Source organism: Sus scrofa, chromosome 11, assembly GCF_000003025.6.
Source record: "Sus scrofa isolate TJ Tabasco breed Duroc chromosome 11, Sscrofa11.1, whole genome shotgun sequence".
NCBI classification, from domain to species: domain Eukaryota; kingdom Metazoa; phylum Chordata; class Mammalia; order Artiodactyla; family Suidae; genus Sus; species Sus scrofa.
The window spans coordinates 77020447-77043567 of NC_010453.5; the positions used below are offsets into that span (position 1 = coordinate 77020447).

At 54.7% G+C, this 23121-nt stretch overlaps 1 protein-coding gene across 2 annotated transcripts in view; it reads left to right on the forward strand.

Moving 5' to 3' along the window:
• The window catches only part of COL4A2 (collagen type IV alpha 2 chain), a 164733-nt gene that overhangs the window by 23562 nt on the left and 118050 nt on the right, over positions 1–23121 (forward strand). The gene's annotated exons all lie outside the window — the stretch shown is intronic.

The window sequence follows — 23121 nt, forward strand, 5'->3', positions numbered from 1 at the left end:
CCAACTGGGAAATGCTCACTAACCCTTTCGGTGTTATGTGCACCTCAGGCTTCGAGATGCATGTTTGAACTTCAGAACCCACATGCACCTTTAAAATTGCATGGTCCCTTTTTCTTCTCTGACTGTCATCCCTGGGACTCCCAAAATTACGTTGAATAAAAGTGGGGAGAGTGGGTATCCTTGTCTTGTTCCCCGTCTTAGAGGAAATGCGGTCAGCCGTTCACCATTGAGAATGATGTTAGCTGTGGGTTTGCTATACATGACCTTTGTCTTGTTGAGGTAGGTTCCTTCTTTGCCCACTTTCTGGAGGATTTTTATCAGAAATGAGTGTTGGATTTTGTCAAAAGCTTTTTCTGCATCTATTGAGAGGACCATACAGGTTTACTCTTCTGTTTGTTAATGTGGTGTATCACACTGATTGATTTGCGGATATTGAAAAATCCTTGCAATATCGATAACTATTAACAAGTCCCACTTGATCATAGTCTATGATCCCTTTAACGTAGGGCAGGATTCGGTTTGCTGGTATTTTGTTGAGAATTTTTACATCTATGGTCATCAGTGAAATCGGCTGTAGTTTTATTTTTTGCGGTATCTTTGCCTGGTTCGGGTATTAGGGTGATGGAGGCCACATAGAATGAATTCAGAGGTGTTCCTTCCTCCACAGATCTTTGGAAGAGTTTCCAAAGGATGTGTTCACTCTTACCTAATGTTTGGTAGAATTCACCTGTGAAGCCAACGGGTCCTGGACTTTTGTTTGTTGGGAAGTTTTTCATTACTAACTCAGTACTGGTAATTGCTCCGTTCATATTTTCTAGTTCTCCCTGGATGAGCCTTGGGAGATTGTGTCTCTCTAAGAATTTGTTTCTTCTAGTTGTCCATCTTATTGATGTAAATGTAGCTGGATCACTTTGCTGCACACCTGAAACTAACACAGCATTGTAAATCAACTATATTTCAGTAGAGCTTTTAAAAAATAAAATTGTATGATCCCCAAATAGCTTACTGGACTAACATGCAGTAGAAAGTCCCATGGAAACATCTCTAATTGAGTTCAGATCGGAGTCAGGTGCAGAGAGAAGTAAAGGCAAGACAAGGTCAGAGTCAACAGCTTTTTCTGCATCTGTTGGGATGACCAGGCTCTCACTGCTGTGAGATGAGGGTGACAACCCCTCCACCAGCGTGTTCTTCCATAGCCCAGTTTCCCCTTGTCACCTCTGTCCTCCTGGCTGTGAGTGCTGACCTATTCCCCAGAAGGCAGACACGGGCAGGTAGAAGGAGGTGAGGAAAGTTGAGCTCCCAGAGACGCGGATCTGCCCAGCCTCCTGGTAGAGGCCCACTTCCCGTGGAAGGGTCGGTTCCCGTGTCTGTACCGTATTTCGCATCCTTGAGCGAGATGTCGTGACCGGTGGGCAGCGCCTCCTCCAGTGTCACTGGTTGCCGGGGGCCTGGCCTGGAGCGTGTTGCCCACACCAGCCGTGTTCCCGGAGGTGTACTTGCTTCTCGGCAGTGGCGAAGTCGGCTGCTGCGCTCAAGTGAAGTCCGTCACCCCAACAGGGTGACACTTCCCAGAACCCAAATTCCAGCAGCAGTTACGTCAGACTTCCCTCTGAGCCAGCGGGAAGGAGGGTGTGAGAGATGCCAGGGTCCTCAGGGGAGCCAACAAGACTTGCCTCTGGAAAGGATGCGAGAGAGAAGTCGAGGGCGGAGGAGATGGTAGCTGTGCCTGTGGTCCACCCATCACCCTAAGAAATACTCTTGCAAGTCAGAGAACCCACCCCCGGCCACGACTCTGCACCAACTGTCAGGGGCCGTCACTGCTGACTTTGACCTTCAGAGAGCTTGTGACGCACTGGTTTGTTTGTCAGACACACCAGGCGAGCAGTTAAGCCTTTCTGAGCATTATTGCCGTGGACCCGTCTGCATGTCCTTGCGTTGTGTCCATGGCTCTGTTCCAAAGACTTCCTTGAGGCCACAGAGGAATGACCTGCATGACCAAGGAGGGCCGTGACCACATTCCATTCACACATGATTTGGGGGGGCCGGCTTCTGTTCCCAGGCTGGGGAATGTCCTGCTACCTTGTGCCCGTCACGGTCACAGCACGATCATGAGCTAAACAGACTTGTTCCTTGCGGCGTAGATTTATAACCCGGGAAACCCGGGGAGATGTTCGTGCAGGATATTGTGCCAAGGTTCCAGAGGCGACGGTCATCTCTTAAGAACAACTATGATGCCACCAACATATTATAAAACTTTTGTTTATGGAGAGCTTCTAGTGGCATGAGGCAATGTTTAAGGTTAAGAAAAACGAGGGTTGGAGTTCCCGTCGTGGCTCAGTGGTTAATGAATCTGACTAGGAACCATGAGGTTGCGGGTTCGATCCCTGGCCTTGCTCAGTGGGTTAAGGATCCAGCATTGCTGTGACCTGTGGTGTAGGTCACAGACGCAGCATGGATCTGGCGTTGCCGTGGCTGTGGTGTAGGCCAGCAGCTACAGCTCCGATTCAACCCCTAGCCTGAGAACCTCCATAGGCCACAGGAAGTGGCCCTAGAAAAGGCAAAAAGAAAAAAAAAGAAAGAAAGAAAAGAAAAATGAGGGCGCACAATTTTACGTAAAGCATCATCTCAATTCTGTAGAAAGAAATACAAGGGAAGAGACCAGGGGAAGACGCTGCAGTGTCCTCCGCCCAGAGCCCCGCTCTCCACCGGACTCAGCCCCATCCTGTCCTGGGGACCCATCCTCAGTTGAGGGAGGAGGAAGTTCGCAGGCCTGGGACCGAGGGACCTGGGCCCTCCCTCTGTCCCTTGTCTCGTGCTCACTCACACTGTGCTTTGCAAAAGTCGGGCTATTATGAACTCCTGTTAGCAGTGCCATCTAGCTTAACCCAGACTCAGTCACTCCCAAACCACCTTTCCACCTAGAGCGGATATAAGGGAAAATAGAAACTAGCAAAGTGTGCATCTGTGTCTATTCCTGGCATTTCAAAACAAAAACAAAATGCCACAAAAATCTTTTTGTTGTTGTTGTTCTCCAACTATTTCAAACTATTTCCTCCATGACTCGGGGACATTGATACACAGAATTCAAAGTTGACCGTTTCCTCTTTTCCTGGAAACTATTCTAACGACTGACTCCCTTTGATAAGACATCTGATTGTGCCTCTCGAGCACAGCCACCCTTTCATGAACGTGCAGGGAAATACAGAGGCACTACGCTTGTGAGGCTGGGTATAATAGCGCTATTCATGAAAAGAGATGAATTCAGAAAAAAAATGGGCAGTGAATATCAAAATGAAATTGGACAGTAGGTTTTTACAGGCGCCGTGAGACAAGATGCATTTTGCAGGATGGCAGTGGCAGCCGGGCTGCCTGAAGCTGCGGTCGGTCCAGTCACTTCTTCCCGCATTTTCTTTCTGAGCCCAAGGGGCCTCATTTTTCCCACAGACCACCAGAAAGGGTTAAACACACAACTCACCCCTTTACTGGGGAAAATGTATCCTTTGTATGTATTGGATTTTGCTGGAGCAACACGGGAGTAGAGCCTGGGTGTCACCAGGCGCGTCACATCTCAGCTCATGAGAAACTTCCTTCCCAAGGATGTTTGAACGTTTTAGACACAGAGCCTTGACCCCAAGCGTGTCTTCCTGAAACGTCAGAGTGCCTTGCACACAAAGCCCTCTTGAAGCTTCCGGAGAGGACAGTTCATCTCCTGCTCCCCCTGAGCTTGTATGGCGAGGCACTGGCTCCTCAGGAGGCACTGGCTCCCCGTGCAGCAGGGGACAGTCCTGCTGGTGCCCGTGTGGGTCACAAGGTCCCAGATGCTTCTCTGAGTTCTGGTGCTGGGCAGCAATGATGTGTCAGTGGACCAAGGAACAATGAGGGAAGAGAATGAGAAAAGTTGTTTGTCTGTGTACGCACACAGCACACATTCCATGCGCACAATACTCTGCGTGTACAAGACGTGTGACGTGTGCTCCTACTTGTATGTACGTTTCTAATGCAGGGATATTGCAGCCCTAAGGTAAAGATTCTGTGGTTCTGGATGGACATGGGCACTGAACTTTGAGAGGCACCTGAAATGATGCTGATCATCAGAAACCACTGGTCAGGTGGGAAAGACACTCTGCTCTGCTGTTTGGAAGCATCAACATAAGATGTAAAATAGGTCTTCCCAACGAAAATACCCAGCAAGGGCCACAGCTGACGGGCGGTGGGGAGACAGGCCCCAACAGCGGTCCAGCGGCATCTGGGCTGGCCTGGAGGGAGGTGCACCAGGCCCCTGCCCAGAGGCCAGCGGGCAGGCCTCCAGGCCAAGGCTCAGAAGCGGAATTGGATGTGGAGTCAGAAGGGAAACCCGCTCACGGCAGGTCAGGGAGGATCGCAGTGGAACCTTCTCAGCCTGGTCCAGAGTCAGCCTGGGCTTTGAGGGCGTGGGTGTGGACATCCCACGTTTGGCCTCACCCTCGTGGCGGTAAAGCCCCCACTCCATGTGGCTGGCCACAATGGCCCCCAGTCCCCACACGGGTGCTTTAAGGATGGAAGGTGCTCATGACCCAGAAAGTTGCTGCCGTGTATTCTACTGCGGGTGCTGTGCTCCCAAGACACTTTTAAGAACAGCTTAGGCCAGAGCAAACACTGGAACTGCTAAAAATACAGCATCGGCACTTGTGAAGATGAAGCTCAACCACAACCTTTGAAAGTAAAAAGCATGATACCTCCGCTTCCAGTTACCACACTTGTTGCTTTGCTGTTTCAAGTGCCCACTGGCATGATTTTATGCTATATTTGAGAACCACAAGCAAGGTGTTTCCAAGCGGGCCATCTGCCACCACAGTTGTTTATTCCTAAGTGATATCCTAAGCTGATTTTTTAAATTTGTTTCGTGTAAATTTGTTACAATGTTGTGTTAATTTCAAGGGTAGGGCAAAGGGATTCCCTTTTGTATCACTGCCTATAGTGAATGGCTACATAGAATCTTCTTCAGATTCTCTTCCAGTATAGGTTATTACAAAACACTGAGTAGAGTTCCCTGTGCTAAGCTGACTTTTAAGTTAGATTTTGTTTCATGAATGCCTACTGAGTCAACTTTATGTGCATTTTTATAATCGATAAAGATTTCACTAATTGAGTCTAATAAGTAGGGAGGAGAATCTTCCCTAATGTGAGAGAGACAAGGAAACGCAGGCAGTCAAGGCTGGAGAGTTAGTCCACAGAAGGAGCTCACTCCGAGCCGCGTAGGAAGGTGCTGATGGAGCTTCCTTACCGTGAGCTGGTCAAGAGGGCGAAGCAGAATGGAAAATGATGGTGCGTGTGAGGGAGTGCCGGGAGGGAGACCGCATGGCCAGGGGCACAGATGCTGAGCCAGGATGATACTCTCCGAAAACGCAGGGGAAAGACGCAGTCAGGTATGTGAGCTGCTAGAATTGTCCCTGAAGAGGACAAAAAGGCCAAGCCCGTGAGTCCTGCCGGAGCAGAGAGGGGGCTGCACGGCCTCTCTGCTGATGGAAACAACGGGTCTCTGCCGAGAAGCTAAAGTGGGATGGAGGGATGGCTCATCTGAAAGGCTGGCGGGAAAATGCAGAGTAGCCAAGGAAACCCACCGTTATTGCGGCCTGGAAGGGTGATTTGCTGTTGGGAGTTGCTCGCCTGAACTTTACAAGAGGAGGAAAGCCCGGGGTTTGCTGTCACCTAAAGACAGGCACTGAGGAAACACCTGGGACCAGCCCCCTCCCAGGTTTGGCCCCACCAGCCCCCAGCTCCTGAGGCAGCTCTAGCTGGAGGTCATATCCTGTGTTAAATAAGAAGCCAGGGTGGGTTTTTTTGTTTGTTTGTTTGTTTAGGGCTTTGTTTTGTTTTTGTCAAATATCTGCAAGACATTTTTGGAGCACATACTCCCCGTAAAAGGTAACAAATGGGAGCTCCCGTCATAGTGCAGCAGAAATGAATCCAACTAGGTGCCATGAGGCTGCAGGTTCGATCCCTGGCCTCACTCAGTGGGTTGAGGATCTGGCGTTGCCCTGAGCTGTGGTGTAGGCCAGCAGCTACAGCTCCTATTCAACCCCTAGCCTGGGAACCTCCATATGCCACAGGAAGTGGCCCTAGAAAAGGCCAAAAAAAAAAAAAAAAGAAAGAAATGGTGCTCTCGGACCCTCTTCCATGCCGTGTGGTTGGCAGCTGCGCCTCTGCCCACAGCAGGTCAGGCAGCCCTTCCCCCATCTCCTGGGCAGGGGGTGATGGGGCCACTTGGTTCTCTTTCTCCTGTTACCGTCTTGAAAGAGCATAGATGGAGCTCAGAGAGAGTTCAGCTGCTTGTTTTTAAGTGAGTCAGAGATTTGGGATTTCTTTTCCTACTTTTAGGCAGAAAGTCACGAGTAAGGGGGCTAGAGCAGGAGTGCTCCTGCCTCTGAGGCCTGGCTGGGTCCGTCTTAAAGCCGTCGGCTGCTTCCAGACTCCACCTGTGGGGATGTTTGTCAACCCAAAGCCTTTACCGCGGCCACATCCTCTGCATCTGTAAGACTACAACTTTAAAAAGAAAAAACAGCCATCAAAAGTAGGCCTTCGTCAAGAAAAAGGTTGGGGCCCCTTAGAATTAATGAGCTTAGTCACCCCCGGTTCCAAGAATCTGGCGTTTGCGCCTGGCGGGCCCACAGCCTAGCCCCGCGCCGGCGCCGTGACGCTCAGTGGACGTGGCGGAAGGCCCTGCGGTGAGGCTGCCCGGGAGCTGCTCTGCTGTGCGAGCGGCGGCGGCCCCGAGCTTTTCAGAAGCACGGCAGACCCTGAACGTGGACGCAGGAGGACGCCGCGTGGGCTAATGAGATTTCTTCGCTTTTGAGAAAACGCTCCCGACCCGGCGTGGGACGGCGAGGCCATTTCCCCTGATGGGGCAAAGGCTTGGCTGTTTAGGGTACCACGCGCACGGCGCGAGTCCCGAGGGTGCGTGAACGGGGAGCGGGTGAGAGATGGGCTCCGCGGTCTGAGGTCCGCGGTCAGCCAGCCCCAGGCGGCCGCACCCAAGACGGAACCCCTCACGGCCACAAACCAACCAGCAGTTCCGCTGTGAGCCGACGTCTGGGTGCCGCAAACCAACCCTTTCCAAAGACGTTTCATCCCAGAAACATGAGCGAGAGAAAGGACCAGAGGGCGGGACCGGAAGACTCGCGGTGGCGGGGATGCGGGCCGAGGTCGCGTCTCTTCTCGCGAGACCGGGCTCGGCCCCGCCCACGCCCTGACCCCGGCCCCGCCCACGCCCTGACCCCGGCCCCGCGTCTGGGCGCCCGGGGCCGCCGCCGCCGCAGCGCCGTCCTCCCAGCCCGGGCCCCGCAGTCGCGTCCTCCAGGCGCCTCCAGGAGGGAGCAGAGCTCGCCTGGAATTCCCGAAGGCGTTTTGAGGCACCAAGAATCGAAAATGGACAGAGAATCCGCAACACGTCTCAGGGCCACTCCGCCTGTGACCGCTCCCGCCGGCCGCGGGCTGTGCCCTCAGCCCCCGACGGCCCCAAGGCCCCTTCTGCCAAGTGACCTCAGGACACCACTGGCTGGGGCTTCAAAGGAAGGCCTCCCTGCCTGAAACTCTGAGGGTGTTTCTGGGTTGCAACCAAGGAGCGAAGTATTGTCTATTCAGGGCAAAGCCTTCAGCGAGCTGGTAGGAGGAAGCGCTGGCCTTGGCACCCGTGCCTGTCTGTTTATGGTCTCTAGGGGAGCCGGGCTCCTGGCAGGAGTTTCCTCTCGAAGGCGGTGCTTTGGGCGAAAGGAAGCTCTGAATCATGATGGAGTCGGGAAAGAAGCAGGACTGGGCCATCTCACATGGGATTGTCCAGAGGGAACAATGGCCAGCATTGCCTTAGAGACGGACCCCTACTGACCAGGAGGTGTAAGGCCGTGGGGTGACCACAGTCAGATGCCCCCCACCCTTAGGGCGTCAGACCGGCATCCCCGCACACTCCGCCCCACCCCCCAACCCTGCCGTCTTCTCCCACCTGCCGCCTGGAAACCCTTTCCACCTGTAAGTTCATCAGGAACCCTGTCAGCTCGGGGCCAGCCCCGAGGGATGTGGGTGTGCGACGGAGCTCAGAGAATGCCAGGTTATTCGATGCACAGTCCCCACTGGTTTTCAGAAAGGACTGGGAACACGCTTTAAATCAGGAAGGCAAGTGCATCAAACAATGCAGATAAGCAATCAGAATTCAGGGTAAAGCCCAGTGACTCGGGTAATTGGGGCCCACCTGCTGCCTTGCACATAATCCTGTCACAGCAGGACTGTGTGGTTAGGTGATTATTCATTTACTGGTTGGGGGTGGAGCAGAGAAGGGTCACTGTAGACCATCCAAGGACACAGGTGGCTCATGGCAGCTCCCCACCCCACCCCCGCAAAACTCCCCGAGGGGTTTCCGAGAAGGATTTTTAAAGGCCAGGTTGGGGGTAGGGAGTCGTCGCAGGTGTGTGATCAGCTTGTGCACATTTCTCTGATTGGCTGATGGTTGGTCACTGGGTGTTGTCATGGGATTTAAGACGGTCAATCCTGAGGCTCTAGGAGGCCCCAGGCTGCATGGTCATGGTCATCAGCTAGTTAACGTGGTCCATTTAGAGGTCGTTTTAGCATCTGTTAAACAGGTTGGCAAGAGTGCATCAGATGCTGTCCTCCAGGTCCTCAGGGAGGAGCTCCAGCAGAGGCTGGGGGAGCAGCTGTCCCAGGAAGGCCCTGGGGTCCTGCTGGGTCTCAGTTCCCCCTTTTCATTGATACTCCTCCAACTTGAGGAGAACAGGGGTTGAACAAGAAATGAGAATAAAGGTTCAGATAAAGAGGTTAACCATAAACTTGACGGAGGCACCACAGGGTCCTGCTGGGTTTCACCGGCAGACACGGCTTTGAGAAAGCTTGACGGCATCTCTTTACTGCTAAGGGCTGGTGTCTCAGGGCAGGGGGCTTGTCTGCTCCCTCCAGGCCCCTGGTCCTTGGCGTGTGACAGGTGGCAGGCTCTCAGAGGTGGTTCTAGAAGACATTTGGGGGGAGAGTCTGTCTGTGGACGATACCCACATGGTACTTTGCTTTCCAGGGAGCAGAGCAGGAGGTTGAGGCTGCGTAGCGGGCTGCAGGTGCCAGGTTGCCAGCCTGACAGCTGCATCACAGTGGAGGCCTCTCTTCTCGGTCTGGAGGCGCTTGGCCTCCAGCCTCCCCTACTCCCAGGTCCGTCCCGTTGCCCAAGCACCGACGTTTCCTGGCTTTTGTTGTGCTGGGGCACACGCTCTGTTTTGAAAGGACAGGAGCATAATAAAAACGACATGAGAGAAGGGCCAGATGACGTCACTGAAAATGCTGGAGGAAGTCCACTCTCTTGGATGTTTATCGTCTCAGCGTGTTAGTTGTTTGTGATGTGATAAGAACACTTTTGATACTTGGGGGAATTGCGGGCCTTGCTGCTCAGACAGTATTCATGAATTTTTATCTTAGGCTCATAGTGACGGAAAGAGAATAGGAGGTCTTGGCTTGAGTCCCAGATGACCTTGACCCACTGGTTGACCTTGGGTACAACGTTCAGCATAGTTGAACCACTTAAATTGTGCCCGTGCCAGCTATTCACTGAATTTAAAAAAAAAGAAGAAGAAGAATTCCATTATTAAAGATGAATTAGCAGAGTAAGTTTTCCCTCTCAAAAATCTTAACTCGGAAAAATCGGTCGTTCATGGAATTGAAAACTAAAACGTCCCCTTTCCAAGGTCCGTTTTGTGAGCTGGCTGGAGATTCGGCCTTCTGCGCATATGCCTTTAGAATGAAAATCTCAATACGTTCAAATGTCTCCATGAGCAGCCAGGTCCCTAAGAAGGGAAAGTGGTGCCACTTCCTGCATTCCCGGGTCTGGACTGTGAGTGTGGAGAGGGGCCGGCATCCTCCCCTTGTCGGGGGGACGGAGCGAAGGTTGAGGACATGAGCAGCTTAGCCTTCCTGCTGAGCTCCTCCACGGTGCGTCTCCTTTCCTCCCGACAACAACCCACGAGGTGGGGCCGGCGGATTCCACCCCCTCTGCAGATGAGGAGACCAAAGGCCGCAAGGGACGAAGGCGGTCCTCCCTCCAGACACGGCGCCACTGAGAGCAAACCCACGTCCCCACGTCACAGTGGGCATCGCACTCCCGCCTGGAGCCCAGGAAGCAGGCACACAGCGCTCCGGGGCCCGGGAAGACCGCTCAGGTTCAGGATTAAATGGCTGGATCAACCATTCCAGGCATCAGCAGAGGAGAATGTGACAGAACTGGCTCCCAGCATCTAAAACGTGCGTGCGCTGGTTCTGACTTGGCCTTTATGATGGAGGGCGGCCCCCAAACTTGATCGGAAATGGACTGTTTGGTGGGTCAGTAACTGCGTTTGCTGTGATATGTGGTCTCTGATGGCAGCACAGAACTGCCAGAATAAAAAGCCCGGAAGCCTGCTGGGGAGCAAGGAGAAGTGGGGGATTGAAAATTCCCTGTTGAAACATCTAGGCAGACAGATAGCCCAGCGGATAATCCAACACTAATAACAGCCCTGCCTGCACGGAGCAGGACTCCGAGACAGAGCTGCTGGCCCCAGGAATGTGCTTTTGCTGTGAGCTGGAGTCGGTTTCTTCACAGCCCTTCTGCCGGCGCAGGGCGAAGCCTGCTAAGCTCACAGCCGAGGAATCCTTACTGGCTGGTGCTTTGCAAAGGCGTTCGGATGGCTTCTGGGAGCTGCCAGGCATGATTGCCATGGCTGGGTATGTAGAGGAGAAAGCGGGAGGCGGAAATTCAGGAATTCCACCCCAGAAGCCAGGCCAGCAGGTGTTAGAGTGGTTGTGGTTTTAGTTTGGACCCCATGGCCTGGAGCCCCATGACCTTGAACCAGGCCTCCGTCGCGGTCGCAGAGAAGCAGCAGCGCGGATGTAGACGTGAGCCTGCCCGGGCAGCTGCTGGTATTCCTGGCCTGCCAGTGCAGACCGGCACCTGCCTTGCCTGGGCCGCTCCCGCCCACCCAGAACAGAAATCCTATTGTATTCTGAGCAAGCAGAGCGCCGTCCCTTTCCCCCGTTCTTCTCAGACTTTCCCCCCAGTTTGGCACGGAGGGAGGGGGTTGGCCAAAGCTCTCAGACTGGGCGTGCTTCTCCAAATAAATAGCTTCAAGAGATGCACCCACTTCATCTCCGCAGAACAATGTTAAATATTCACTTCAGACCCGTACGCCCGCTCTCACAACGCACACGTTTGTCCTCGTCGCCAGAGGACGCCACGAGCGGCCGCGCTGCCGAGGCCGAGGGTTCAGTGTGGGTCGCGGGCGAGGCGAGGCCCGCGCGAGGTGATGTCTGCTTAGACCATCTCGTGGCTGGAGAGGGCGTGAGCAATTAATTACTCCTAAATATGTAAGGGCATCCTAAATATAACATATGACATGCTTTACTGCGTGTGCCCAGAATACTCACTTCCAGCTGTAATTATACGGGTGGCTTCTTGTTTTCCTCTCTCTGAGTCAGAACTCCGTCCCCCAGGCTAGAAACATGACTGAATGGCAACAGTCTCTGTTAAAAAGAGTCATTAACGTGGCCGATTTTCCTACGGTGGATCTCGCGCGAGCTCTGCCCCTTGAGTGAGCAGCGAGGAAGAGACTGCAGCCCAGGCTGCTTCGTTAGCTGTGTTTTCTCCAACTCACATCTGCCGATGGACAGGGGCTGGTGGGTGGGAGGATGACGTCAGGCTCAAGTGGCATCGGTCGGTCGTGGTCTGTGCAGGTGATGTGCGCCGTGGGTTATGTGCATGGCACGTAGCAGAGTAGCTGGAGGCTAGCGAATGGGGCGGGGGGCACAGAGCCCTCCGAGATCCCAGCTCCATCCGCGACGCCTGAGGGCCAGCCTCCCCTCTGGACACAGGTCCCACCCCTCCCTGGCCGAGGCAGTCACTGGGTTCTTCCCCGTCTGGGGCCACGTGACCCCGTTCTCTCTGCTGTCCTCCCCCCTTCCTGACGTCCCCTTCCATCCGAGCCCCGCCCTCCCTGCTCTTTGAGATAAAGCGCCGCATTTACCCTCAAAGGTCCTCGCTGGCTGGGAACCTGACGGGTCTCTGCAGCTGCGCTCTCACTTCTGCTGGGATTCTGACCCTCGGTGTCAGGACCCTGGTTCCAAAACCACAGATTGGCCTTGAACACCGTGTCCCCTGCGCTCCCTGTTGGTTTGTGTCATTTTGCAGAACGTGAGGGTTTCTCGGCCATAACCCCATGTTACGAGGCAGCAGAAGCACCCTTACTTAGAGAGAGTGAGCAGGGCCGAGATGTGAGGTCAACATGAGCTTGGCTCCTTGTCCCCGAGGGCAAGCGGCTGGTGTGTTGGGGTGTCTGTGTGAGCAGGGCACAGCTCCACAGAGGTGGAGCAGAGGCTGGAGCAAGAACATTCCAGGCTGATGGCAGGCTTGTACAAAGGCAGGTTCTCCAGGAGGAGGGGACCGGAGGCGTTAACCCTCCTGGCTTTAAATGCTTAACATCCCAACATTGTGTGAAGATATGTAAGCTCGGTTGGAGCTGAAAGTGGACGGAAAGGAACAGAACTCAGGTGGCAGGTCTCAGGAGAGGCAAAGCCTGCTGATCCGGGAGTGTGGGGGGGGGGGGCTGCGGGGCCCAGGGGCTGTGTAAACACAGTGTGCTGGATCCTGTGACTGGACCGCAAGGTGGGCTCTGAACGAAAGGGCTGACAGCAGAGAGACGCAAGGACCCACCCTGCCTGGTGCTACAGTCTGAAGGTCTGTGCCTCCCCAAATCCACACTGAAATCCTAACCCCCAGGTGCTGGTATTAGGAGGCAGGGCCTTTGGGGGCCGGTTGGGTCGTGAGGGTGGAGCCCCCGCGATGGAGATGAGTGGCCTTATGATGGAGGCCTGGAGCATCCTGGTCCCCTCTCTGCCCGCCGGGCACGCAAAGAAGGTGGTGAAGGTGGTGTCCAGGGAGCAGGACGCAGCCCTCACGGCCACCCAGCCTTGGTCCCTGGGTCCTGGGCTTGTAGCCTCCAGAACTGTGAGAAGTAAATTTCTGCTGCTTATAAGCTGCCCCGTCTGGTGTTTCGCGACAACCACCCGAGCGGGCTGAGAGGCGGACATTGGTGATTAATAAGGCGAGTGGTGACAGTCCCATCATGAATGGAGGGGGGAGGCGACTCCCAGGCATTGATCTCCTGACGGACCCTCCGAAGGAGCCGAACAGCAGGCAGATGACCGCAGAGAGGAGCACCATTGCACCTGGGCTGAGTGTGTGCGCGCACACCCACGTGCACCCGTGCCTGCAAGGTGGCTGGTGTGTATACCGGCTCCCAAATTGTGCCGGCTAGTGGCAACCTCTCCAAAGCAGCAGGAGGAGGGCTTTGGCATTGGTGACCGGATGCTGAGGCACAGCCAACAGGCCTGGGTCCTTGGTCAGACCAGCAGCACCCTGGCCAGCATGACGCCGTGTCGCGGGCTGAGGGGCGGTTAAAGGAAACCACAAATGGGGTGGGTAATGAGGGCTTTTGTGGAGGCCTGTGCACGCTGTTTCACAGGCTGGAGGGGAAAAAGAACAGGCTCTCACGGGAGACCTCAAGACTGTGTCCTTCCTGAGTCAACATCCAGGGAATCCCAGGCAGGAAGAGGTTCAAGGTAGCTGTCGGAATGAAGGGAATAAGCCCTGATTCAACATCAGATTCAGAGACACATCGAAATTGTGAGGACAAAGAAGACATACAGATGGCCAACAGGCACATGAAAAAATGCTCAACATCACTGATTATTAAAGAAATGCAAATCAAAACTGCATGAGGTACCACCTCACACCAGTCAGAATGGCCATCACTAGTAAATCCACAAATAGCAAATGCTGGAGGGGGTGTGGAGAAAAGGGAACCCTCCCACACTGTTGGTGGGAGTGTAAATTGGTACAACCACTATGGAAAACAGTATGGAGGTTCCTCAGAAAACTAAATATAGAACTACCATATGACCCAGCAATCCCACTCTTGGGCATGTATCCAGACAAAACTTTCCTTGAAAAAGACGCATGCACCTGCACGTTCATTGCAGCACTATTCACAGTAGCCAAGACATGGAAACAACCCAAATGTCCATCGACAGAAGAATGGATTAAGAAGATGTGGTATATGTAACACAATGGAATACTACTCAACCATAAAAAAAGAACAAACTCATGCCATTTGCAGCAACATGGATAAACTAGAGACTCTCATACTAAGTGAGGTAAGTCAGAAAGAGAAAGACAAATACCACATAGTAACACATATCTGGAATTTAATATATGGCACAGATGAACCTATCTACAGAAAAGAAACTCATGGAGTACAGACCTATGGTTTCCAAGAGGTGGGGGAGAGGCTGGGAGTTTGAGGTGAGCAGATGCAAACTGTTGCGTTTGGAGTGGACAAGCAACAAGCTCCTGCTCTATGGCACAGGGAACCATATCTGATCACTTGTGATGGAAAATGATGGCGGATAATGTGAAAACAAAAGAATGTATATATATGTATGACTGGGTCACTTTGCTGTATAGCAGAAATTGACAGACCATTTTAAACCAACTATAATAAAAAATTAAAAATAAGTTGCAAGGAAAATAAATCAGACGCCTTAGGAGCCAGCACTGCGGCTGCCCTAGATATTGTGGGGGCAGCAGCTAATGTGCTGGCGATGAACAGATTCCAAAAGGTGGACAGGGGTTAGAAGTAACAGGAGATCAGAACTCAGATGACGGGAAGAAACCTTAAGATGGACAGGACATACTTCGTGCTTCCAGGTAGAATTACCTGCATTTCCAAGTGTCCTCTCTTGGCTCTGTCCCTACTCATAAGGCTGCGTTCAAGTCCACTGTCCAGCTGACCCAACCCATGAGGTCCCTGGTTCCTGACAAGCCGCACGCCCACGTCCCAGGGGCTTTTCCATGTATGGTTCAAGTTTCTGGACAAGACGAGGCAACTCCAGACCTGCACCTTCCCCCTTGGGGAGGGACAGTGATGCTGGACCCACGACGGCCCCGTGGCTCCGTAGAAAGAATGCTGTGAGGGAGGCTTCGGGACAGAGCGCGTCACCCGTGCTCAGAGCGCTTGCGGCGATCGGATGTCAACACCGGCTCCCACCTGTGCCCGAGCACCAGACGGCTCCTGCCCGTCCTCACTGGGGACACGCGCTGGGCTCTGCGTCCTGTCTTGGGAGAAGGGGAGATGCCCAGCCGGCACCACGCCCCCTCTCCTGACTTGGCCAGGTGGCCCGCTTCCCTCGCCTACAGGCCAGGCCCACCCAGACTCTGAGATCATTCTAGCCCCGGGCAAGGTATTTCTAAGGAAGCCTTGGCTCGCACAACCTTGGCTGGGTCTCAGCTCCCACTCCTGCGTCTAGAGCCAGGCCTGCAGCCCAGCCCGTGCTCGTGACCTTCAGAGTGATGGTGCCGCAGGCCTGGGAGGGGCCGCTGTGGCTCCCACGTGGTGCTGAGGGCGGGGCAGTATGGTCGGGACGTTAGGTCACCTCCCTGCCTAGACTCAGCCCTTCACCTTCCTCCCATGCTCTGGTCTGCTCGCTTCTCCTTCCCAACCCTGCACACACCCAGCAGCCTGCCAGGCCGTGTCCTCACCCTCCAGTGTCACAGCTCAGATGCAGGCCGTCACTGGCCTGCTTTAGGTGTCGCCGGCCAAATAAATGGTACAAAGTGCGAGCAGGATCAGCCCTCCCCGTCTGTCCAGCTCTGAGGCACTGGGGGCTTTGGAGTTAGCCCCCCGCCTCCCCGTCAGCACCCAGGCCCCACATCTCGTGGGCGCCCCTCCTTCTTGTCAGGAAGACAGGCCTCTGCGTGGCCTTTGGAGAAAGGGACGATGGAGAAGTTGGCTGGTCGTGCTCAGAAAACGTTCCTGTGTGTAAGCGCAGGTCGGAAAGCATGTGGCTCGTTGCCAAATCTCGACGCGGGGTGTCCTGGTCCCGCCAGCTGGTCCTGTCACCGGGTGGAGTAAGGGTGCTCCCGTGGCCTTGACGGCTGCGTCCTGAAAGCCCTGTGCTCTCACCTCTCCTCCCACCACTGCGGTCCTGTCTGGTCCCAGCATCTCCCCTCCGCCTTCCTTCCCCAAACTCCCAGCCCTGGGAGCACAGAGCTCACAGCCCTTGTGGGCACTTGGTGAGAGACCTTGGGGCTGGCCACTTAAATAGGCGACCCGGGAGTTCCCGTCGTGGCTCAGCACTAGTGAACCCCACCCGACTAGGATCCATGAGGATGCAGTTTCTATCCCTGGCCCCACTTAGTGGGTTAAGGATCCAGCGATGCCACAAACTGCTGCATGGGTCACAGACGAGGCTCAGATCCCAACTTGCCAAGCTGCTGTGGCTGTGGTGCAGGTCGGCAGCTGCAGCCCCAATTTAGCCCCTAGCCTGGGAACTTCCAGATGCCACACGTGTAGCCCTTAGGAAAAAAAAAAAAACAAAAAACAATAAATACGTACATAAATGGGTGACCACGTTTCTCCATCAGTGCCGTGCTGCGTCTATCTGGTGACAACTTCAGGACCATTCTAGAGTGAATGCCTTTCTTTTGGGTGCCCTCGAAATGCGAAACAAAGACAACCAGATTGGCTGGATTTCCCGCCCAGCGTATCGAGGAGAAGGGTTTTGTTCTGGGCACAGCGGCCGCCATCTGCGTTTCCTCTGCATATACCCTGTGCCGCTAATACTATGTTGGAATGATTTCCTTAATTTCTAAAGCTGCATGTGCGGAAATGGCTTATATTTCCTGTTTTGATAAAGGAATAGGGCTTTAGTGGGAACCTTGTTCCCAAGTTGGCTTTCTCTTTGTTAGCCTCTTTTTGGATTGAAAGGGTAATTTTAGAAACTGCAGCTTGGCTGGACTTGTGACAAAGACTTATATAATTTTTTTAAGCTAAAATGTGAAAGATGATTACTTTTTTACAAAGGGAAATGTTTCTCTTTTATGTCCGTGAGAATGGGTTATTCAACACCCCCCCCCCCATCCAGGAAGCCTGGGCTGGATGCTGGGGGCAAATCCAGCAGTAGAATGTCTGCAAATTCCCTCCAGATTTGCTCGTTTGGGCTGGAGGTATGTTGGCTTAAAAAGACTTTCTCGGACAAGAAGTTTCTTGGAACATGTGGAGGACAAAATATTCTTTGTTTGGGGACAAATGAGTTTTGTTCTTGCATCTTCATATAAATTCGATTAATACGCATTTCTTATGTGCAAGCCGAGAACAATGGTGAGCTTTTTAGCTTTCATTTGTATGTATTCTATCCACTTTAAAGGAACTCACATCTGCAGAAACCAGTCCATGTCCTTGGATTTGATCTCTTAATATATACATGGATGGGTCCCACTGGTCGTTAAGAAGTAGCCAGTCTTAAAGAGCCTAAATCTGTTGTGTGTTTTATTTTCTGGCACTCAAGCTCTTGTTTAACCCTATTTTTAAACGTCCTGAATATTTGCCATGGAGAGAAGTGGCACCAAGCTGTCCTCTTTGTACGTTTGCAAGTGGCGCTGCTCCCCAGATGCCCGCACAGAAGCACCCACTTTTCGCCAGGCTGCTGAGGGAAGGCCTTTGCTCTCGGCCTAGTGCCGCACGGTCCCTGACGAAGGCAGTGTGGCACTGCCCCTCCCGATGCCAGAGGACGGCTCGAAGAGGAGGCAGGGCCAGCCACACGTGGGACCGGATGTTCCCTTAATCTTGCAGCTGCTACTCTGGATTTGTACTCCGACTCTTCCCTGAATTCTAATTATAAATGGCAGAGGCAGTTCTGCTGGCAGCCAGAGAGCCAGGGGCTGGAGGCAAGAATTCTCTCCTTGAACCTGAGCGGTGCCTGGCTCAGGAAGCTGGAGCCTGGCTTCGCCGAGAACCATGACTTCCGTTCTCCCAGGGACGTGAGGCTCACCAGGGAGTCTAGACCATGAATCCAGGGTGACTTGGATGTGTCTCTAGGACGAACTGAAGCCCATGCAGAGAGGTGTTTTTAAATCCTTCTAAATGCAACAATGCCAAGATTCAGACAAGGCTCCAAAGCAAAGAACTCCCACCTAAAAAGCTAACCAAGAAATCTCGAGTTCACAGCTCCCCACGTTGCCCCAGAAGCCACGTCTGCCTCATTCCACTTGAGTGGAACATGATCCAAGTTTTCTAGAAGATGCGTCTTACGCCTTTACATTGCCAGTTGGCTCTTGAGCCATCCAGGTCATTTCCAGTTCCTAGAATTTCTAATTAGCGTGGCAGTGCTGGCTGCCATTTCAGGACAGGATAAAATTCAGCAGGGAAGGAAAAGCAGGTCGTCAAAGGATGTTTGGAGTGAGGAAAAGAGAACTAAGGTCTCTTGGAACAGTGATTTATCAGAAGCTTGAAATGAGTCCTGGGTGCTCAGGGCCACCCTAAGCCCCCAAGTGGCCAGGATGAAAGGGTGGCAAGTGCTGGCCCTTGTCTGGACAGATCTGCCTGAGTCCACTTGAGGGGGCACTCAGTGACCCTGTGGGGACAGCTCCTTCTGCTCCACCGCAAATGGCACCACGGTTCCCTTGGCTCCGAGCTGGCCTTTTGCAGTGCCACCCATCAGCCCAGCACAAGGCTCCAGCCATCATGTGCTTGCCTGGAACTCCTGCTCAAAAGCAGGTTCTGGCCCAGGAAACCTGGGGTGGGGTCTCCATCCCCCCCAGGAGCATCCACACACACCACCGGCCCCACCGTGTGCTGGGCCAGAGCCAGAGTCCGGGTGCAGAACCCCTGTCAGACACGGATGGGTTTCCTCTTTGACAGTGGGTCTGAGCCCTGCCTCTAGCCAGTCAACCTCCACCTCCTCCCTCCCCCTCCTGAGTCCATCTGTGACTCTTTCCAGGGAAATCTTCCTCCAGCTCTTGGCTCTCAGGCTCCCCGCCCCCATCTTTCGTGGCCACGGGTCCCTGGCTCTCTCCACTCTACTCTGTTGGGTTTTGTTCCTGGCACTTCCTGCGAGGTTCACCCACTGTCATCTCTTCCGGGTGCAGCTCAGAAACATCCCTGATCTACTAGGCTTCGTATGTTTACGAGGCTTCGCTTGCTTCCCAAAATGCATCATTCACTTTGATGTTTCGAAACTGCTCCTCCTGGCTCCACCACCCTTTTGAGATGTCAGGAGCTTACAGTGAGGTCAGAATTCCCGTCCTGTCCCTGTCTCTGCAGCAGCTCCCTCGTGGGGCCGGTCCCTTGGCTGGTGGCGGGAGACGCAGCTGCTGGGAGGGGGGCACGCGCGGGGCCTCAGCCGGATTCCGTCCTCCTGAAGCGAGCAGTGGTCCCTCCCCCGGCCCGACTCCCTCCACAGCCTGGGAGTCAGGACCGCAGTGTGAAATGATCACCCATCTTGGTGGCGGCTGAGATGGCTCTCGCTTGAGAAGGGGGTGCGAGGGGGCACAGACCTTGGGCTGTCTGTCCTGGAGGATAAAGTGGCAATGGATTGAAACTGAGTCCTGGGCTGGAAGCATCGTGGGTGCAGCCCTCATGAGGGGGCACAGTTCAGTGGAGGGCAGGGCCTGGGCTCAGCCCTCTGTCCCCGAGGGGAACGTAATGAGGGGCCCTCTCTGCCCTCCACTCCCTACCATCCATTTCGTGGCACCTGCCATCATTTGTATCATGTGGGTTTTGTTGTTTGTTTACTTGACTTTCTGGTCCACCTGTTCCCCACCTCGAACCCACAGTCAGAACAGTGCGTGGCCCGGAGTCAACGCTGGGGGTGGCAGGAGGAGTAGAGGAGGAATTTGCGAAGTGAAAAGGCAGGCGAATGAGTCACCCAAGGCCCTCTCGCTGTCGCTGTCGTGGTTGTTTGGACTTGGGGCCACTTGGCACTTCCCTCACTGGTGCAGGCGAAGGACAGTGTCCCCTAAACGCTCCAGAACGGGAAGCGTGGGGGGCAGCTCCTCTGGGTCCCAGAGCCCAGGCGGGTGCAGGCTCTGGGTGAATAGCGCCTGCCTGTTGGATTCAGTGTTCTCCGGGGCGGGAGACCTCAGTTTTCACAGATCTTCAGTCTTGTCGGTCCCCTTGGGCCACGAGCTGGGTCCACGCTGGGATGCAGGCCGGCCAAAGCAGGGCGAGTTTGGCCCCGCAGGTGAATAAATGCAGCTGGTCGGCAAAAGTGGGTCTGCAGGAGCCTCGTGGCTCTGGCAGCTGCGTCCCTCAGTGACCGGCAGGGCGTCAGGGAGAGCCAGTGCTGGGCAGTGAGACAGGTGGCAGGGAGGCTGGCACTGATGTCTGTGGGTGAAGCACGCCCTTCTGGGGACCCCGCAGGGGAAGGTCCGGACCAGGACCAGCTTGTCATCTTCGAGGGTGGCGGGGAGAGCGCATCATCCTTATTAGGGAGCCGACAGGAGGGCCGAGGTGTATCTTGAGTTGTGTCAAGCGGTCAAGTCAGGGGCAGACTCCAGGGCCTGGGTTGGGCCGTGGTTGGTGAGCCTTAGGTATTCCTCTGGGGTTTTCTTGGGGGGGGCGCTGGAGGCTGGGACGCAGACCCAGGACCCACCTAGCACTTCACGCAGTCCTCACTCCAGGTCCTCAGGAGGGCTCTCGTGTCCTGAGAAAGTCCCAGAGCCCAGGTCACGTCCGGGGAATCCCGAGGCTCCGCTGAGGCCCGTTCGGTCCCTGAGTCGTCTGGCGCACCTGCCCTGCCCTGGTGAGGGAGCGCCTCGCTTCACCCCAGAGCCCCACATTCCAGGAGGTGGTACTCAGGGCTCTCATCCACCCTGGGGTCCCTAAGGCTCCTGTGCGGGACACGTAGGGCGCTGATGGGAAAACCCAGACGCACAGACACATACAGACAGAGGCGCAGAGACGCAGAGACTCACACACGTAGACACACACAGAGGGCTGGGATTTTGTGGTGGAAACCGGCTGCATCTCACCTCCTGAGACAGGGTACCTGAGCCTTGGGCACACAGTTGAAAAGTAATAAGGCCGAGTGTTTTCAGGGCTACAAGTCTTAGTTCCAAAAGCAGAAAAGCGCTATTGAATTTTGAGTGGGTTTTGAAGAACTCATTTCTGTAACTAAATCCAGTGCGTATATTCTAAACCCGGAATAGAAAGTCTGTTAGATCAATTTGAAACCATTAAAATCATTTCAGCCATTGATTTATATACAGGGGTTTGGCAAATGGCTTTAAAATCAGAATTAAAAACAGCACGTGAAACACCCGGTGGGGAACAGGAGTAATGCTTCGCCCTGTGGCCAGAGGAGCCGCGACCGTTTGCACACGACGGGTGAATGAACTGCCGTGTGAACCGCCGACGCCTGCCCAGGCCTGTGCAGGGTCCATAAACGACGGCACGGAGCCAGGGTTCGAAACCAAGTCTTCGAGGTCATGGCGTTTAAAAGTGCGCCCCACGGTCCCCAGAGCCCAAAGGCGTAAGGAGAACTGGCAGACACCTGGCGTCTCACTGGGCCTGCGTGACCGGCTGTCGGGGACAGCAGGCCCGAGACTCGGCTGAGCGGGGCGGGAGAGAAGGGAGGCTCAGAACATTCGCGCCCACTCTTCATCTCGGAGCTCACGCCGCGGCCTCACCCCACTCAGGACAGACAGACAACCGGGCAACTGGAGAGGCTTTAGAGGTGTTGGGCTCCTTAAAGGGTTTGAGGTTTTGGGACTTTTTTGAATTCTTCGAAGTAGTGACCGATGCATCCAGTGTTAGGTGAGGTGAGGGCTGGTAGTAAGACCCCCCAAAGCGTGGAACTCTCAAGCCAGACACCTCTGGAGAAAAGAGGTGGCAAAGGGAGGGACTGGGTCACCTGAGCAGAAAGGACACCGAGCGGCTGACGAGGGCTGGGCTCACTGGCCAGAGGGGTGGAGTCAGAGCTTGCACGCGTGCCCACCAAGGCTGGCTGTCCGGGAGGCCTAGTGCCCCCAGGAGTGTCCGAGGTGGCCAGGCAACCCCATCTATGGCTCCACGGGAATGTTTGGGAGCGGGGAAGATGCTGGCAGATGTGCTGGCACGAAAGAACAGACAGACAAACTTCAGAGGGCGTCCCCAGATGCCCCCCTGAATGGTCACTGAGACGTAACTCCTAAGAGAATGAAGTCGCTGGGGCGAAATGTGATTTCGCTTGAAGCTGGAGTGGGTTCTGTTGTCTGGGGAGCATTGCTGGCCCAGGAGGGTTGGGCCCGGCGCTCACCAGATGGGCTCCCTGGGGCTCCGGACAGCCTGGCCGAGAGCGAGGGGGGCCCGGTGGCGGTTCCCTGGGGACCAGCTGGGCTCACTTACCTGCAGGAGGAAGGGGTCGGGAACAGCAGGCCGATACTCGGTGAGCAGAGAGCCACCGTGCCTGTCCTCTGCTCCAATGCTCAGCACCGTGGGCACAGTCTGGAAGGAAGAGCTCAGACACGGCCGCCGCCGCCCGGTCCATCTTTTACTGAAACACTGAGATCGAGGGCGAGACACGCTTTTTCCTTGTTGGAATCGTACAGCCAGAGGACCTCCCCCCCGGCCCCCGCCCAGTTACCCACTAGCTTCATCAAAGAGGTGCATCTCAGGGTTTGATGAAAAGCTCGATGATGTCACCCCACCCCTCCCCCTCCTCACCCAAAGGAGCACGTCGCAGGGAAGGGAGGGGCAGGTGCCCCGGGATGGAGGTGAGGGGTCGTCCCCTAACTGGTGTATCTGCAGGTTCCGCTCCGGATCAGAACCCCCCTCCCTGTAAATCACTGGGATCTGTGCTGTGTGATGGGGCCGGGGTTGCCCTGCGTGTTTAGCTTAACCCCACCCCACTCGACCCCGGACACCCCCTCCCACAGTCCACCCCCAGCTTTCAGGGAGAACGAGGGGCTGCCTCCTGTGTGCCTGGGGTTCCTCTGTCAAACTACAGCGCGGCCGGGGAGCCAAGGCTCTCTTCATGGGCCCCCTGTATCCAGGGAATATGAGCTCCTTGACTTTGAGCCCAGGGATCCAGCTTGGCGTCTGGCGCTTGGTAGGCACCGAAAAAGCCTTATTGACCTGGTTCACCTCACTGACCTTCTGGGCTGTGCGGCACCAAGAGCGGCGCGGATGCCGTCCGTGAACCCTGAGTGATGAGGACGTGTCAGTAGGGGTTCACTGATGAGAAATAGCCCATCTGGTGGGGATCTTGATAGTTGGGCGGGGGCTGTGCATGACATCTCTGTACCTCTTG